This window comes from Panulirus ornatus, chromosome 11, assembly GCF_036320965.1.
Source record: "Panulirus ornatus isolate Po-2019 chromosome 11, ASM3632096v1, whole genome shotgun sequence".
Lineage (NCBI taxonomy): Eukaryota > Metazoa > Arthropoda > Malacostraca > Decapoda > Palinuridae > Panulirus > Panulirus ornatus.
Window position 1 is genome coordinate 25,682,373 of NC_092234.1, and position 18,686 is coordinate 25,701,058.

The following is an 18,686-nucleotide window of genomic DNA, read 5'->3' on the forward strand; positions in this document are numbered from 1 at the left end:
CAAGATAGAATTTATCCATCTTACTCCTTTCACATGGTATGTAACTCATAAGGCTCTTCATTCGTCAACCTAGATTTTTGTGTAGTGACAAATACGCCCTAGCCCTACCATTTGGCAAAATCATGTCGTAATCACGCTTAGATGATGAACTCTCTCTCTCTCTCTCTCTCTCTCTCTCTCTCTCTCTCTCTCTCTCTCTCTCTCTCTCTCTCTCTCTCTCTCTCTCTCTCTCTCTCTCTCTCTCTCTCTCTCTCTCTCCATGGATGTAAAGTGTGCTAGTTCAGCCAGAGCAGATGACACTTAAGTTGATATTTCAATGAGAAATTATGCAACTGATTTGTTAGTTAGGGTCAGGTGCCTGAGAATTGAAAGACTGACGTTATAGTGCCCTTGCATAAAGATAGGTGAACAAAGAAAACTGTTCAAATTACAGAGGTATATGTTTCTTCGGTGTACTTGACACGTTATATGGGAAAATGGTGATTAAGAGGGTGTTGGCATACACAAAGCGTCGAACTATGAATGAAATATCAGGTTTAAGGAGTGGTATAAGATGTGTGTATCAGATGTTTAAGCCGAAAAGTATGTGTGAGAAACACTTGGATCAACAGAAAGGTTTGCATATGGTGGTTATAGTTTTGAAAAAAGTATGATTGGGATAAAAGAAATTTCTTTGGAGGGTATTATCAATATATTTTTGGAAGTAAACTTCGTGAAGCAAAAATTTTCTTTTTCAATAGTTAAGTGCATATGTGGGAGTAGGAGAAGAGGAGTCGAACCGTTGTCTACCGAGCTATAACTGCAGTCACTGGAGTCAACGTTTTGAGGAGTGATGACAAAAAGAAAGCTTAGAGTAAATTTGAATAAAAGAAAAGGTTTTTATGGTCAGCAATAGAGAGGCCCAAGCTTGTTGAACTGTCAGTTTCAATGAAGAGAACCTGGAGGAATTACGAAGTTTTAGATACCTGGGAGAGGATATTGCAAAAACTAATACTATGAAGGCTAAAACGTCCCCGAGACTGTGAGAAGGTGCTAAGGTCCTCTGGTATGTTGAGGAATGTGTGTGGAAAGTGAGTTCATTGTCTGTTTGAACAACGTTGTGAATGTTTGATGGCATAGTAGTACCGACAGTGTTATATGAATGATAGATATTGGCCCTAGTTAATAAAGTGAAGAAGCGAGTAGAAATGGAACCCAAAAGATCATGGATTGCTTTTGCTTCAAAGGGAATAACGAAACACCTTTACAAATATCTGATAAAAAAAAACATAAACATAGGCATCTCTCCAAGCTATGAAGGTTGTCTGTTAAGGATAAGAAGTATGTGTGGTGACTTATTGCATCCGATGAAGACTGAGATCAAAGACTGGCCTGGACTTTCCTCACTCCCTTGGAACATATACCATTGCACAAAGAACTTGGGAGACTTGAGCATTATTTCCTTGCCATACTCTCTCTGAGGCATTCCTAGGTTAAAGGTGAAAACTGTTCGTTTCCGTATGATAACAAGGAGTAAGTAGCAATAAAGTATAATAATATCTGAATAATTTTGGTCTACATTGGAAAACGTTAGCTTCCTGAGCCTATGACTTGCAGATATGGTCCACACAGTTGAGCAACGACCAGCTGAAGGTATATCATATGTGTTTTATGAAGCTCACTGTGTGTTCTATTGACATTCTATACTAGCTATAGCTATTTGTTTCTGTATTATATGACTGCCGTCTTAAAGAATATTGCGATGGCCGGGAATCGAACCCGGGTCAACTGCTTGGAAGGCAGCTATGCTCACCACTATACCACCATCGCTTGAAAGTGTTTGCAACATTTGCTTTACGTGGGTCTGCCTGGAGGTCATTATACCTGCTTGGGGCCACGCGGATACCTGAAACTTTGTATGTACTTCATCGACAATCCCAGCGGTCCTAACTTCACATACGGTGTACCCACCATGGACTATGAAGCCCTGAACGTGTCAGTGTCCCCATGAGATGTGCCCAGTGTCCCTGACTTCATAAATGGTATATCCACTACTTTCATACGGATACTTGAACTTTTCTGTGTTTCATTCACAACGCCAGTGGCCCTGACTTCACAGGCGGTGTGGCAATCAAGGACAATGGGATCCTTCAACGCATCTGTGTTCTGCAAACCTGACTCTACAAACAGTGGTTACTGTCTTCTCTTTTGTCATGAGAGAACTGATCTATGGTAACGTCATCTTGGCCACCTAGAATCAAAAATGTAAATAGCATCACTCCCGATATTTTTCTTTCTTCCAGTGTGAGTAGAGTGAGTGTTTTTCTCCCTGTCTCACACTCTGTATATTTATTAGTCCGAAATCTTCTTAGGCTTGCAATTAAAGCCTCTTTTTAAAGAATATATATCTTTCTCTAAACCTAAAGAACAAAACCGGCTGATTACTGTCTCTTTCACTTCCCGGCACCAGCCTCCTGCCAGTATTAGAGTGGGAATTTAGAATTTACTGACACTTCCAGTGGAACTTTCATTGGTAACTTCACTGTTCTTCTATCTGATTAAACATTTACCTATTTCATCATACAAGTATGGAATTTTACAATTGCTTGGCTCCTTTATCAATGAACACGTTTCATGAAAGTGTGTATAGGTGTATTTGTGTGTATTTACATGTGTCTGTATGTGTGTCAAATATCTGGCTCTTTATGTTTCTATGTATTTTTGTGACTTGTGTGAGTATTCCATTTATGATTTTTGTGTTATGCAGTACATTACTCAAATGAATATTAGCGAAGAAAGTAATATAAGTCAGACCTAATAATTTGTATATTAGAGGAAAATATCTGGCTGTCAAATGGTAATTATCGAATGTTAGAGAACTGAGGATGAATAAATGAAGTTAGAAATGAGAGGAAAGATAATGTCTTACTTCGAGCAAAGAAAAACTCATCCACAAATACATACACAGACAAAAGCAGAATTTCTCTCTCTCTCTCTCTCTCTCTCTCTCTCTCTCTCTCTCTCTCTCTCTCTCTCTCTCTCTCTCTCTCTCTCTCTCTCTCTCTCTCTCTCTCTCTCTCTCTCTCTCCATCGATGTAAAGTGTGCTAGTTCAGCCAGAGCAGATGACACTTAAGTTGATATTTCTATGAGAAATTACGCAACTGATTTGTTAGAGTCAGGTGCCTGAGAATTGGAAGACTGACGTTATAGTGCCCTTGTATAAAGATAGGTGAACAAAGGCAATTGTTCAAATTACAGAGGTATATGTTTCTTCGGTGTACTTGACACTTTATATGGGAAAGTGGTGATTAAGAGGGTGTTGGTATACACAAAGCGTCGAACTGGGAAGGAAATATCGGGTTTAAGGAGTGGTATAAGATGTGTGTATCAGATGTTTGAACAGAAAAGTATGTGTGAGAAACACTTGAATCCACAGAAAGGTTTGCATATGGTGATTATAGTTTTGAAGAAAAGTATGATCGGGATAAAAGAAAATTTTTTTGGAAGGTATTATCAATATATTTTTGGAAGTGAATTTCCTTAAGCAAAAATTTTCTTTTTCAATAGTTAAGTGAATGTGTGGGAGTAGGAGAAGAGGAGTCGAGCCGGTGTCTACCGAGCTATAACTGCAGTAGCTGGAGTCAACGTTTTGAAGAGTGATGACAAAAAGAAAGCTGAGAGTAAATTTGAATAAAAGCAAGGGTTTTTATGGTCAGCAATGGAGAGGCCCAAGCTGGTTGAACTGTCAGTTTCAATGAAGAGAACCTGGAGGAATTAGGAGGTTTTAGATACCTGGGAGAGGATATGGCAAGAACTAATACTATGAAGGCTGAAACGACCCTGAGACTGTGAGAAGGTGCTAAGGTCCTCTGGCATGTTGAGGAATGTGTGTGGAAAGTGAGGTCGTTGTCTGTTTGAACAACGTTGTGAATGTTTGATGGCATAGTAGTACCGACAGTGTTATATGAATGATAGATATTGGCCCTAGTTAATAAAGTGAAGAAGCGAGTAAATCTGTTGAAAATGAGATTTTGTGGGTAATATGTTTTGTGAGTGGGGCTGATGAAATGAGAAATTACATAGCAAGTGAGAACTGAGGTATCAGAAGTTTGCCCAAGAGAGTTGAAGGATATATGCTGATAGGGTATGGATACATTGTGAGGATGAGTGAGGAGGAAAAGTCTAGGAGGATTGCCTCTGGAGGACAGAGACACTTTCAGGCATCCGTGTGGAAAAGTTGGATGTTCTGGACCATCCAAGCAGAATATCGTAAGGGTGCTGTATCAAACACCGTCAAGCGATAGTCGTATAATGGTGACCATAGCTGCTTCCCAAGAAGCTGACCCATATTTGATTCCCGGCCATCACAACAATGTGTTAGAAGTTGTTTGATATGTATTGTGATATGAATGACATTTAATGATAAGACAGGAAAGGGTAATTAACTTATTTAGGAAGAGGTTCATTACTGCGTTGTGAATTTGGTGGGAAGTTTGAACATAAGAACTCCAACCTAACTGTGTTATAGTCAAGCCGGTTTCCTGCCTGTCATCCCCTCTCACTGAGAGAGAGAGAGAGAGAGAGAGAGAGAGAGAGAGAGAGAGAGAGAGAGAGAGAGAGAGAGAGAGAGAGAGAGAGACAGACAGAGAGAGAGAGAGAGAGAGAGAGAGAGAGAGAGAGAGAGAGAGAGAGAGAGAGAGAGAGAGAGAGGTCTTGCATAATTAAGACTCGATATGAAATTTTTTTAGCGTGTAGAGTTCAGCGTGGAAAACGTTAGAGTTAACAAGAACATTTACTGTGAATTATATGTTGTTAAACGTTAAATAAGAAATGGAGTGATTTGATTTTGTGAAGTGGAAGCCAAAAGGTGATTTGTCTTTAAAGCATAGGAAAATGACAGCTTTCTGGGTCAACTTAGTGATATTTTTCCAGCCATTGAAATGCTGGGGGAAAGTGGATTGTAAATTTAACCAAACAACCGCTTCCTACGAGAAGTTTGACTTAACCAGTCTCTCGATACGTAATATTTAGACCAGGGAACGCACCATATCGCCCATGTAAAGTTGATCACTGGCTCTACTGGCTATAACTGCCGAGGTGGAAATAACTGCAACGGATTGTAGATATACAGAGGAGAAGGCATGGCTTCAAAAAGTTTAGTAAAGCATGAATTAATTCAAGGTTAAAAAGAACTGGTTGAATATCCCCAAAATTACTTTATCTATGAAATACGGGAAATCCATGTATAGTATATATATCATCAACAAGACCCTTCATTGGCATTAAGACCCTGAATAAAGGTCCGTAGTAGAGGACACCTACAAATGGAACCAAAAGATCATGGATGGCTTTTGCTTCAAAGGGAATAACGAAACACCTTTACAAATATCTGATAAAAAAGAACATAAACATAGGCATCTCTCTAAGCTATGAAGGTTGTCTGTTAAGGATAAGAATTATGTGTGGTGACTTACTGCATCCGATGAAGACTGAGATCGAAGTTTGGCCTGGACTTTCCTCACTCCCTTGGAACATATACCACTTGCACAAAGAACTTGGGAGACTTGAGCATTATTTCCTTGCCATACTCTCTCTTAGGCATTCCTAAGTTAAAGGTGACAACTGTCCGTTTCCGTATGATAACAAGGAGTAAGTAGCAATAAAGTATAATAATCTCTGAATAATTTTGGTCTACATTGGAAAACGTTAGCTGCCTGAGCCTATGACTTGCAAATATGGTTCACACAGTTGAACAACGACCAGCTGAAGGTATATCATATGTGTTTCATAAAGCTCACTGTGTGTTCTATTGACATTCTATACTAGCTATAGCTATTTGTTTCTGTAATATATGACTGCCGTCTTAAAGAATATTGCGATGGCCGGGAATCGAACCCGGGTCAACTGCTTGGAAGGCAGCTATGCTCACCACTATACCACCATCGCTTGAAAGTGTTTGCAACATTTGCTTTACGTGGGTCTGCCTGGTGGTCATTATAACTACTTGGGCCACGTTGATACCTGAAACTTTGTGTGTACTTCATCAACAATCCCAGCGGTCCTAACTTCACATTCGGTGTACCCACCATGGACTATGAAAAAAAAAAAAGCCCTGAACGTGTCAGTGTCCCCATAAGATGTGCCCAGTGTCCCTGACTTCATAAACGGTATATCCACTACTTTCATACGGATACTTGAACCTTTCTGTGTTTCATTCACAACACCAGTGGCCCTGACTTCACAGGCGGTGTGGCAATCAAGGACAATGGGATCCTTCAACGCATCTGTGTTCTGTAGACCTGACTCCACAAACAGTGGTTACTGTCTTCTCTTTTGTCATGAGAAAACTGATCTATGGTAACATCATCTTGGCCACCTAGAATCAAAAATGTAAATAGCATCACTCCCGATATTTTTCTTTCTTCCAGTGTGAGTAGAGTGAGTGTTTTTCTCCCTGTCTCACACTCTGTATATTTATTAGTCCGAAGTCTTCTTAGGCTTGCAATTAAAGCCTCTTTTTAAAGAATATATATCTTTCTCTAAACCTAAAGAACAAAACCGGCTGATTACTGTCTCTTTCACTTCCCGGCACCAGCCTCCTGCCAGTATTAGAGTGGGAATTTAGAATTTACTGACACTGCCAGTGGAACTTTCATTGGTAACTTCACTGTTCTTCTATGCTAATTACACATTTACCTATTTCATCATACGAGTAAGGAATTTTACAATTGCTTGGCTCCTTTATCAATGAACACGTTTCATGAAAGTGTGTATATGTGTATTTGTGTGTATTTACATGTGTCTGTATGTGTGTCAAATATCTATCTCTTTATGTTTCTATGTATTTTTGTGACCTGTGTGAGTATTCCATTTATGATTTTTGTGTTATACAGTACAATACTCAAATGAATATTAGCGAAGAAAGTAATATAAGTCAGACCTCATGATTAGTATATTAGAGGAAAATATCTGGCTGTCAAATGGTAATTATCGAGTGTTAGAGAACTGAGGATGAATAAATGAAGTTAGAAATAAGAAATGGAGTGATTTGATTTTGTGAAGTGGAAGCCAAAAGGTGATTTGTCTTTAAGGCATAGGAAAATGACAGCTTTCTGGGTCAACTTAGTGATATTTTTCCAACCATCGAAATGCTGGGGGAAAGTGGATTGTAAATTTAACCAAACAACCGTTTCCTACGAGAAGTTTGGCTTAACCAGTCTCTCGATACGTAATATTTAGACCAGGGAACGCACCATATCGTCCATCTAAAGTTGATCACTGGCTCTACTGGCTATAACTGCCGAGGTGGAAATAAGTGCAACGGATCGTAGATATACAGAGGAGAAGGCATGGCTTCAAAAAGCAAGAACTCTCTCTCTCTCTCTCTCTCTCTCTCTCTCTCTCTCTCTCTCTCTCTCTCTCTCTCTCTCTCTCTTGAAGCTAGTAGTTAGATACAGGTAGCAGGAAACCTGCAGTAACCGACCAGGTAGATATATATATGGTACTTCCCATCTAGGCATCGCGAGAAAAAGGAATGATTGCGCAATGAGCCATATTTAAGGGTTGTCAAGTGTCATTCCTTAACCCTACAAATCATTTTTGATTATAGGTCACCCACATCTCGACGGCTGGTTTTCATCCAACAAAATAGAATCTGTCCATCTCGCTCCTCTCATTTGATATGTAACTCATAAGGCTCTTCATACGTAAACCTAGATTTTTTGTGTAGTGAGCGTTATGCCCTAACTCTACCATTTAGCAAAATCTTGTCACAAGCATGCGTAATTAATGAATCTCTCTCTCTCTCTCTCTCTCTCTCTCTCTCTCTCTCTCTCTCTCTCTCTCTCTCTCTCTCTCTCTCTCTCTCTCTCTCTCTCTCTCTCTCTCTCTCTCTCTCTCTCTCTCTCTCTCTCTCTCTCTCTCTCTCTCTCTCTCTCTCTCTCTCTCTCTCTCTCTCTCTCTCTCTCTCTCTCTCTCTCTCAGTGAGAAAAGATGGCAGGTAGGAAACTGGAGTGACAACAACACAGTTAGGCTTGAGTTCTTATGTTCAAACTTCCCACGAAATTCGCAACGGACTGATGAACCTCTTCCTAAATGAGTTAATTACCCTTTCCTGTCTTAACATTAAAAGTCATTCATATCACAATACATATCAAACAACTTCTAAGACTTGTTGTGATGGCCGGGCATCGAACCCGGGTCAACTGTTTGGAAGGTAGCTATGATCACCACTGTATTACCATCGCTTGACGTTGTTTGATACAGTTCCTTTACGATACTCTGCTTAAGTGATCCAGAACATCCAAGTGTCCTGTACTGATTCCTAGAAGTGTCCGTGTCCTCTACAGACAATCCTCCTAGTCCTCCTCTCCTCACTCATCCTCACTATATGTCCATACCCTATCAGGATATACGCTTCAACTCTCTTAAGGCAAACTTCTAATACCTTACTTCTCACTTACCATATCATTTCTCATCTGTTCAACCCTTCTCACGCCACATATTGCCCTCAAGCATTTCATTTCCAGAACATCCCTTCTCTTCTGTACTATATTATCTAAGGCCAATATCTTGCATATCGTATATCCTGATAGGGTATGGACATATAGTGAGGATGAGTGAGGAGAGGAGGACTAGAAGGATTATCTGTAGTGGTGAGCATAGCTACCTTCCAAACAGTTGACCCGGGTTCGATGCCTGGCCATCACAACAAGTCTTAGAAGTTGTTTGGTATGTATTGTGATATGAATGACTTTTAATGTTAAGACAGGAAAGTGTAATTAACTCATTTAGGAAGTACGTTGCGAATTTTGTGGGAAGTTTGAACATAAGAACTCAAGCCTAACTGTGTTGTTGTCACTCCAGTTTCCACCCTGCCATCTTTTCTTACTGAGAGAGAGAGAGAGAGAGAGAGAGAGAGAGAGAGAGAGAGAGAGAGAGAGAGAGAGAGAGAGAGAGAGAGAGAGAGAGAGAGATAGGTTCTTGCATAGTTAAGACTATATCTTGCCTTGAAGATTTATTAGCCCGTAGCGCTAACCGTTGGAAACGTTATAGTTAACAAGAACATTTACCGTGAATTATATGCTATCAAAAGTTATATGTGAAGTGAAGCGATTACATTTTGTGAAATGGGGGCCAAATGGTCACATATCGTTAAGGCATAGGAAAAAGACAGCTGCCTGGGACAGATTAGTGTTATTTTACTGCCAATGAAATGCATACATAATGTGTTTTGTAACTTTACCCAGGAAACTGTTTCCTACGAGAAGTTTGGCTTAACCATCCTCTGGATACGTAATATCTAGACCACGGAACGTACCATATTAACCAAGTAAAGGCTAACAGTAGATTTAATGGCTACAACTAACTAGGTGGAAATGATTGGAACGGATCGCAAATACTCGGAGAAACTAGATTGCTTCATAAAATTTAGGAGTAGATGATTGATTCAAGGTAAAAAAGATCTGGTCATCTTTACCTAAAATTGTATCATTTATGATATACTGGGAAATCCGTATATAGTATATATTACGAACAAGAACCTTCACTGGCATTATGACCCTGGACAAATCTCCATAGTAGAAGACACCTCCAAAAGGAACCAAAATGATCATAGATGGTTTTAGCTTCAAATGGAATAACGAAACACCTTTTCAAATATCTGATGCATAGGAACATACACATAAGCATCTCTCAAACCTATGAAAGCTGACTATTAAGTATAAGAAGTATGTGTGATGAACTGTAGCATCTGCTGAAGACTGAGATATATGATACAAGGGCATTGTAACGTCAGCCTTGCAATAATGAGGCACCTAACCCAGATCTATAGGCACAAATACTCTAGCTAATTGATCAATAACACAATCATTTCTCTTACGAATATGAACTAAACTGTCATCTGCTCTCGTTGCGCTGGCATTCTTTATATTAAAAGAGAGAAAATGAAAAGGAGAGAGAGAGAGAGAGAGAGAGAGAGAGAGAGAGAGAGAGAGAGAGAGAGAGAGAGAGACTGCGTGTTTGTTTTTGTGAATGTGTTTGTAGATGAGTTTTTCTTTACTCGATTTAAGAATTTGTCTTTCCTCCCGTTTTAACTTCATTTATACGTCCTCAGTTCTCTTGTAGTCAATAATCACCATCTGACAGCCAGATATTTTCCTCTCATATATTGATTATGAAGTCTGACTTAGATTACCTTTCTTGCTACGAATCGTTTGAGCTTCATAGCGAAAATGCAGAAGTACTGTACTGTGTAACACAAAACTATAGATGACATACTCAAAAACTCACAAAAACATATAGACCCATTAAGACATATATTCTATAAACATACAGACGCATGTAAATCCACACAAATCAACATGTACACACGTTCATGAGAAGTAGGCTCACGTATTCAATGATATAAGAGCCCCACAAGTGTAGAATATCCTCGTCGTATAATGAACTAGGTATATGTATAGTCAGCAAGGAAGAACAGTGGAAGCCACCACGGAAAGTTCCTCTGGTAGTGTTATCAAATTTGAAACCCCTACTCAGCCCGTGGCAGGAGGCTAGCACTGGGAAGTGATCGGCCAGCTTTGACTGGAGAATCACACTGTCTTCTCACTACCTTCTGTTCTCACTCTTTGTTTCTTAGCTTTAGAAGTAGATATATTTTGTTTGAAAAAGGATTTATTTGCAAATCTAAGAGAACTTCGGACTGATGAACACAGACTGAACATGGGAGAAAGCACTCACTCGACTCTCACTGGAAGAAAGAAAAATATTGGGAGAGATGTTTTTTACATTTTTGATTCTAGATGGCCAAGATGACGTTACCATAGAAAATATTAAACACTGTTTGTGGAGTCCGGGATGCAGAGGTGGTTTCTGAGGAACACAGATGCGTTGAAGGATCCAATTTTCCTTGACGGCTACACCGTCTTTGAAGTCAGGATCACTGGCGTTGTCAGTGAAATACAGAAAGGTTCAAGTGTCCGCATGACACTAGTGGGTACTACGTCTGTGAAGTCAGTGACAATGGGCACATCTGATGGGGACACTGAACAGGTTCGAGGCTTCATAATCCATGGTAGGTACACCGTATGTGAAGTTAGGACCGCTGGGATTGTCGATGAAGTACACACAAAGTTTCAGGTATCCGCGTGACCAAGGTAGGTATAATGACCACCAGGCAGACCCACGTAAAGCAAATGTTGCAAACACTTTCAAGCGATGGTGGTATAGTGGTGAGCATAGCTGCCTTCCAAGCAGTTGACCCGGGTTCGATTCCCGGCCATCGCAATATTCTTTAAGACGTCAGTCATATAATACACCGACATATAGCAATAGCTAGTATACAGCGTTTAGAGAAGACGCAGTTAGCTTCATATAACATATATGATATACCTTCAGCTGGTCGTTGCCCTAATGTGTTGACCACACCTGCAAGTCATGTGCTCAGACAACTAACATTTTCCATTGTGGACCAAAGTTGTTCAAAGATTATAATACTTTATTGTTACTTACTCCTCGTTATCAGACGGAAATGGACAGTTGTCACCTTTAACATGGGAATACCTCAGAAGAAATATTGCAAGGAAACAATGCTCAATTCGCCCAAGTTCTTTGTACAAGTTGTATACGACCCAATGAAGGGAGGAAAGTCCAGGCCAATCATATATCTCAGTCTTCAGCGGGTGCTACAGTCGACCACACATACTTCTTATCCTTAATAGTCAGCTTTCATAGCTTGGAGAGATGTCTATGTGTATGTTGCTATGCATCAGATACTTGTAAAGGTGTTTCGTTATTCCCTTTGAAGCTAAAACCATCTATGGTCGTTTTGGTTCATTTTGGAGGTGTCTTCTGCTATGGTGCTTTGTCCACGGTCATAATTCCAGTGAAGGGTCTTGTTCGTAATATATATACTATATACGGATTTCCCATCATAAATGATACAATTTTGAGTAAAGATGATCAGATCTTTTTTACCTTGAATTAAATCATCCTGTCCGAAACTTTATGAAGCAATCTAGTTTCCCCGAGTATCTGCGATTTGTTGCAATTACTTCCACCTAGTTAGTTATAGCCATTAAAGCTACTGTTAAACTTTACCTGTTAATGTGGTACGTTCCCTGGTCTAAATATTACGTATCCAGAGGATGGTTAAGCCAAACTTCTCGTAGGAAACAGCTTCCTGGATAAAAATTACAATACACATTATGCATGCATTTCATTGGGAGTAGATTAACACTAATATCTCCCAGGCAGCTGTCTTTTTCCTATGCCTTAACGATATGTGACCATCTGGCTCCCATCTCACAAAATATAATCACTTTACTTCACATATAACGTTTGATAAGATATAATTCGCGGTAAATGTTTTTGTTAACTATAACGTTTCCAACGGTGAGCGTTACGGGGTAATATATCTTCATGGCAAGATATGGTCTTTATGCAAGAACCTCTCTCTCTCTCTCTCTCTCTCTCTCTCTCTCTCTCTCTCTCTCTCTCTCTCTCTCTCTCTCTCTCTCTCTCTCTCTCTCTCTCTCTCTCTCTCTCTCTCTCTCTCTCTCCCCAGGGAGAAAAGATGACAGGTAAGAAACTGGAATGACAACAACACATTTAGGCTGGATTTCTTACGTTCAAACTTCTCACGAAATTCGGAACGGACTGATAAACCTCTTCCTAAATAAGTTAATCCTCCTAGTCCTCCTCTCCTCACTCATCCTCACCATATGTCCATACCCTTTCAGCATATACTCTTCAACTCTCTTAGGCAAACTTCTAATAACTTATTTCTCACTTACCATATCATTTCTCATCTAATCAATCCTCCTCACGCCACATATTGCCCTCAAACATTTCATTTTCTAAACATCTCTTCTCTTCTTTAATATATTATCTAAGGCCAATATCTTGCATTCATACAAAACTATCGGAAATACTATGCCATCATATATACACAACATAGCTAAGAAGAACAATGAACTCATTTTCCACACACATTCCTCAACATGCCAAACGATTTTAGCTTCTTGACCCATACACTCAGGCTATTTTCAGCCTGCATAGTATTATTTTCTGCCATATCCTTCTCTCAAGTATCTAAAACTTCCTACTTTCTCCACCTTCTCTTCATTGAAACTTACACTCCAACCAGTTTGGACCTCACCATTGTAGCCTTATTACGTTGTTTGTACTAAAATTCACTATCAGTTCTCTCCTTGTAATCACTCTCAAACGTTGACACCAGCTACTGCAGTTCTACACTCGAATCTGCTGCGCCCTTTCATTCGCAAAATGACTCACCTCTCCGGCCTCCTTCTCTCGACACATTGCATATGCACCTCCAGCCAAGAGCACTCATCTTATATCCATCACCACAAAGTCCATAAAATGATAAACAGCCATGTTGACATCGACCACCTCTACCATTGACCAAACTTCAACAATAACAACTCATTCTTCTCTCCTCCTATTCCCACAAATTAACTTACATTTTGAAAAAGAAAATAATTTTTGCTTCTGGCAGTTTACTTCCATACGTATATCAACAATTCCTTCCGAAACTATAACCACCATATGCAAATCTTTCTCTCTCTCCCAGTGTTTCTTACACATATTTTTCACTTCAGACACCTTCAGACATCCTCTATCACTCCTTAAAGCTCATTTCTCCTTCATAGTCCGACTCTCTGTGTATGCCAACACCCTCTTAATCACCACTTTCCATATAACGTGTCAAGTACACCAAAGAAACATATACCTCTGTAATTTGAACAATTGCACTATAACAAGAACACTAACAACAGCACTATAAAGTCAGTCTTGCAATCCTCAGGCACCGGACCCAGAGCTATAGGTACAAACTTTAGGCTAGCAAATCAGCAACACAATCATCTCTTATCAATATGAAATAAAGTGTCATCTGCTCTGGAAAATAAAAGCGAGAGAGAGAGAGAGAGAGAGAGAGAGAGAGAGAGAGAGAGAGAGAGAGAGAGAGAGAGAGAGAGAGAGAGAGAGACAGAGAGAGTTCATTATCTAAGCGTGCTTACGACGATATTTTGCTAAATGGTAAGTCTAGGGCGTAACGTTCACTACACAAAAAATCTAGGTTTACGTATGAAGAGCTTTATGAGTTACCTATCAAATGAGAGGAGCGAGATGGACAAATTATATTTTGTTGGATGAAAACCAGCCGTCGAGATGTGGGTGACGTATAATTAAAGATAATTTCTAGGGTTAAGGAATGACACTTGACAGCCCCTTAATATGGCTCATTGCTCAATCATTCCTATCTCTCCCGATGCTTAGACGGGATGTACCATATATACATATCTACCTGGTCGGTTACTGCAGGTTTCCTGCTACCTATATCTAACTACGAACTTCAAGAGAGAGAGAGAGAGAGAGAGAGAGAGAGAGAGAGAGAGAGAGAGAGAGAGAGAGAGAGAGAGAGAGAGAGAGAGAGAGAGAGAGAGAGAGAGAGAGAGGAGAGAAATTTGCTTTGTGTCTGTGTGTATCTTTTTGTGGATGAGTTTTTCTTTGCTCGAAGTAAGACATTGTCTTTCCTCTCATTTCTAACTTCATTTATTCATCCTCAGTTCTCTAATACTCGATAATTATCATATGACAGCCAGATATTTTCCTCTAATATACTAATTATGAGGTCTGACTTATATTACCTTCTTCGCTAATATTCATTTGAGTATTGTACTGTATAACACAAAAATCATAAATGGAATACTCACAAAGGTCACAAAAATACATTGAAACATAAAGAGACAGATATTTGACACACATACAGACACATGTAAATACACACAAATACACATATACACACTTTCATGAAACGTGTTCATTGATAAAGGAGCCAAGCAATTGTAAAATTCCTTACTCGTATGATGAAATAGGGAAATGTCTAATCAGCAAAGAACAGTGAAGTTACCAATGAAAGTTCCACTGGCAGTGTCAGTAAATTCTAAATTCCCACTCTGCCACTGGCAGGAGGCTGGTGCCGGGAAGTGAAAGTCAGTAATCGGCCGGTTTTGTTCTTTAGATTTAGAGAAAGATATATATTCTTTAAAAAGAGGCTTTAATTGCAAGCCTAAGAAGACTTCGGACTAATAAATGTACAGAGTCTGAGACAGGGAGAAAAACACTCACTCTACTCACACTGGAAGAAAGAAAAATATCGGGAGTGATGTTATTTACATTTTTGATTCTAGGTGACCAGGATAACGTTACCATAGAACAGTTCTCTCATGACAAAAGAGAAATTAGTAGCCACTGTTTGTAGAGTCCGGTTTGCAGAACACAGATGCGTTGAAGGATCCCATTTTCCTATATTGCCACACCGCCTGTGAAGTCAGGGCCGCTGGCGTTGTGAATGAAGCACAGAAAGGTTCAAGTATTCGTATGAAAGTAGTGTATACACCGTTTATGAAGTCAGGGACACTGGGCACATTCATAGTCCATGGTGGGTACACCGTATGTGAAGTTAGGACCGCTGATATTGTCGATGAAGTACACACAAAGTTTCAGGTCTTGGCATGGCCAAAGTAGGTATAATGACCACCAGGCAGATCTACGTGAAGTAATTGTTGCAAACACTTTCAAGCGATGGTGAGCATAGCTGCCTTCCAAGCAGTTGACCCAGGTTCGATTCCCGGCCATCGCAACATTCTTTAAGACGGCAGTCATATAATACAGTGACAGATAGCTATAGCTAGTATACGTGTCAATAGAACACATAGTGACCTTCATAAAACACATATGATATACCTTCAGCTGGTCGTTGCTCAACTGTGTGAACCATATCTGCAAGTCATGGGCTCAGGCAACTAACGTTTTCTAATGTAGACCAAATTTTTTAAGATATTATTATACTTTATTGCTACTTACTCCTTGTTATCATACGGAAACGGACAGTTGTCACCTTTAACTTAGGAATGCCTCAGAGAGAGTATGGCAAGGAAATAATGCTCAAGTCTCCCAAGTTCTTTGTACAAGTGGTATATGTTCCAAGGGAGTGAGGAAAGTCCAGGCCAGTCTTTGATCTCAGTCTTCATCGGATGCAATAAGTCACTACACATACTTCTTATCCTTAACAGACAAACTTCATAGCTTGGGGAGATGTCTATGTTTATGTTGCTTTGTATCAGATATTTGTAAAAGTGTTTCGTTATTACCTTTGAAGCAAAAGCCATCCATGATCTTTTGGGTTCCATTTGTAGGTGTCCTCTGCTACGGACCTTTATTCAGGGTCATAATGCCAGTGAAGGGTCTTGTTGATGATATATATATACTATACATGGATTTCCCGTATTTCATAAATAAAGCAATTTTGGGGAAAGACAACCAGTTCTTTTCTACCTTGATCTAATTCATGTTGTACTAAACTTTTTGAAGCCATGCCTTCTCCTCTGTATATCTACGATCCGTTAGTCATTTCCACCTCGGCAGTTATAGCCAGTATAGCCAGTGTTCAACTTTACATGGGCGATATGGTGCGTTCCCTGGTCTAAATATTACGTATCGAGAGTCTGGTTAAGCTAAACTTCTCGTAGTAAGCGGTTGTCTGGTTAAAGTTACAATCCACTTTCCCCCAGCATTTCAATGGATGGAAAAATATCACTAAGTTGACCCAGAAAGCTGTCATTTTCCTATGCCTTAAAGACAAATCACCTTTTGGCTTCCACTTCACAAAATAAAATCGCTCCATTTCTTATTTAACGTTTAACAACATATAATTCACAGTAAATGTTCTTGTTAACTCTAACGTTTTCCACGCTGAACTCTACACGCTAAAAAATTTCATATCGAGTCTTAATTATGCAAGAACTCTCTCTCTCTCTCTCTCTCTCTCTCTCTCTCTCTCTCTCTCTCTCTCTCTCTCTCTCTCTCTCTCTCTCTCTCTCTCTCTCTCTCTCTCTCTCTCTCTCTCTCTCTCTCTCTCTCTCTCTCTCTCTCTCTCTCTCTCAGTGAGAAAGGATAACAGGCAGGAAACTGGCGTGACCATAACACAGTTAGGTTGGAGTTCTTATGTTCAAACTTCCCACCAAATTCACAACGCAGTAATGAAGCTCTTCCTAAATAAGTTAATTACCCTTTCCTATCTTATCATTAAATATCATTCATATCACAATACATATCAAACAACTTCTAACACATTGTTGTGATGGCCGGGAATCGAATCTGGGTCAACTGCTTGGAAGGCAGCTATGCTCACCATTATACGACTATCGCTTGACGGTGTTTGATACAGTACCCTTACGATATTCTGCTTGGATGGTCCAGAACATCCAACTTTTCCACACGGATACCTGAAAGTGTCTGTGTCCTCCACAGACAATCCTCCTAGACTTTTTCTCCTCACTCATCCTCACCATGTATCCATGCCCTATCTGCATATATTCTTCAACTCTCTTGGGCAAACTTCTAATACCTCACTTCTAACTTGCTATGTAATTTCTCATTTCATCAGCCCCACTTACAAAACATATTACCCACAAAATCTCATTTTCAACACATCTACTAGCTTCTTCACTTTATTAACTAGGGCCAATGTCTATCATTCATAAAACGCTGTCGGTACTACTATGCCATCAAACATTCACAAATTTGCTCAAACAGACAACGACCTCACTTTCCACACACATTCCTCAACATGCCAGAGGACCTTAGCACCTTCTCAGAGTCTCAGGGACGTTTCAGCCTTCATAGTATTAGTTTTTGCCATATCCTCTCCCAGGTATCTAAAACCTCCTACTTCCTCCAGGTTCTCTTCACTGAAACTGACAGTTCAACCAGTTTGGCCCTCTCCACGGCTGACCATAAAAACCCTTGCTTTTATTCAAATTTACTCTAAGCTTTCTTTTTGTCATCACTCTTCAAAACGTTGACTCCAGCTACGGCAGTTATAGCTCGGTAGACAACGGTTCGACTCCTCTTCTCCTACTCCCACATATGCACTTAACTATTGAAAAAGAAAATTTTTGCTTCACGAAGTTTACTTCCAAAAATATATTGATAATACCTTCCAAAGAAATTTCTTTTATCCCGATCATACTTTTTTCAAAACTATAACCACCATATGCAAACTTTCTGTTGATCCAAGTGTTTCTCACACATACTTTTCGGCTTAAACATCTGATACACACATCTTATACCAATCCTTAAACCTGATATTTCATTCATAGTTCGACGCTTTGTGTATGCCAACACCCTCTTAATCACCACTTTCCCATATAACGTGTCAAGTACACCGAAGAAACATATACCTCTGTAATTTGAACAGTTTTCTTTATTCACCTATCTTTATGCAAGGGCACTATAACGTCAGTCTTTCAATTCTCAGGCACCTGACCCTAACTAACAAATCAGTTGCATAATTTCTCATTGAAATATCAACTTAAGTGTCATCTGCTCTGGCTGAACTAGCACACTTTACATCCATGGAGAGAGAGAGAGAGAGAGAGAGAGAGAGAGAGAGAGAGAGAGAGAGAGAGAGAGAGAGAGAGAGAGAGAGAGAGAGAGAGTTCATCATCTAAGCGTGATTACGACGTGATTTTGCCAAATGGCAGGGCTAGGGCGTATTTGTCACTACACAAAAATCTAGGCTGACGAATGAAGAGCCTTATGAGTTACATACCAAGTGAAAGGAGTAAGATGGACAAATTCTATCTTGTTAGAAGAAAACTAGTTTTGGAGGTGTGGG

The 18,686-nt window shown here is 39.7% G+C and overlaps 3 non-coding genes across 3 annotated transcripts; 1 reads left to right on the plus strand and 2 right to left on the minus strand.

Annotated features, from left to right (window-relative positions):
* Window positions 1–1,737: 1,737 nt before the first annotated feature.
* Window positions 1,738–1,809, minus strand: TRNAG-UCC (transfer RNA glycine (anticodon UCC)). The gene has a single exon. It is a non-coding gene; the product is annotated as a tRNA-Gly (tRNA).
* Window positions 1,810–5,854: 4,045 nt separating this feature from the next.
* TRNAG-UCC (transfer RNA glycine (anticodon UCC)) lies at window positions 5,855–5,926 on the minus strand. The gene has a single exon. It is a non-coding gene; the product is annotated as a tRNA-Gly (tRNA).
* A 5,268-nt stretch (window positions 5,927–11,194) lies between these two features.
* Window positions 11,195–11,266, plus strand: TRNAG-UCC (transfer RNA glycine (anticodon UCC)). The gene has a single exon. It is a non-coding gene; the product is annotated as a tRNA-Gly (tRNA).
* The last annotated feature ends 7,420 nt before the right edge of the window (window positions 11,267–18,686 follow it).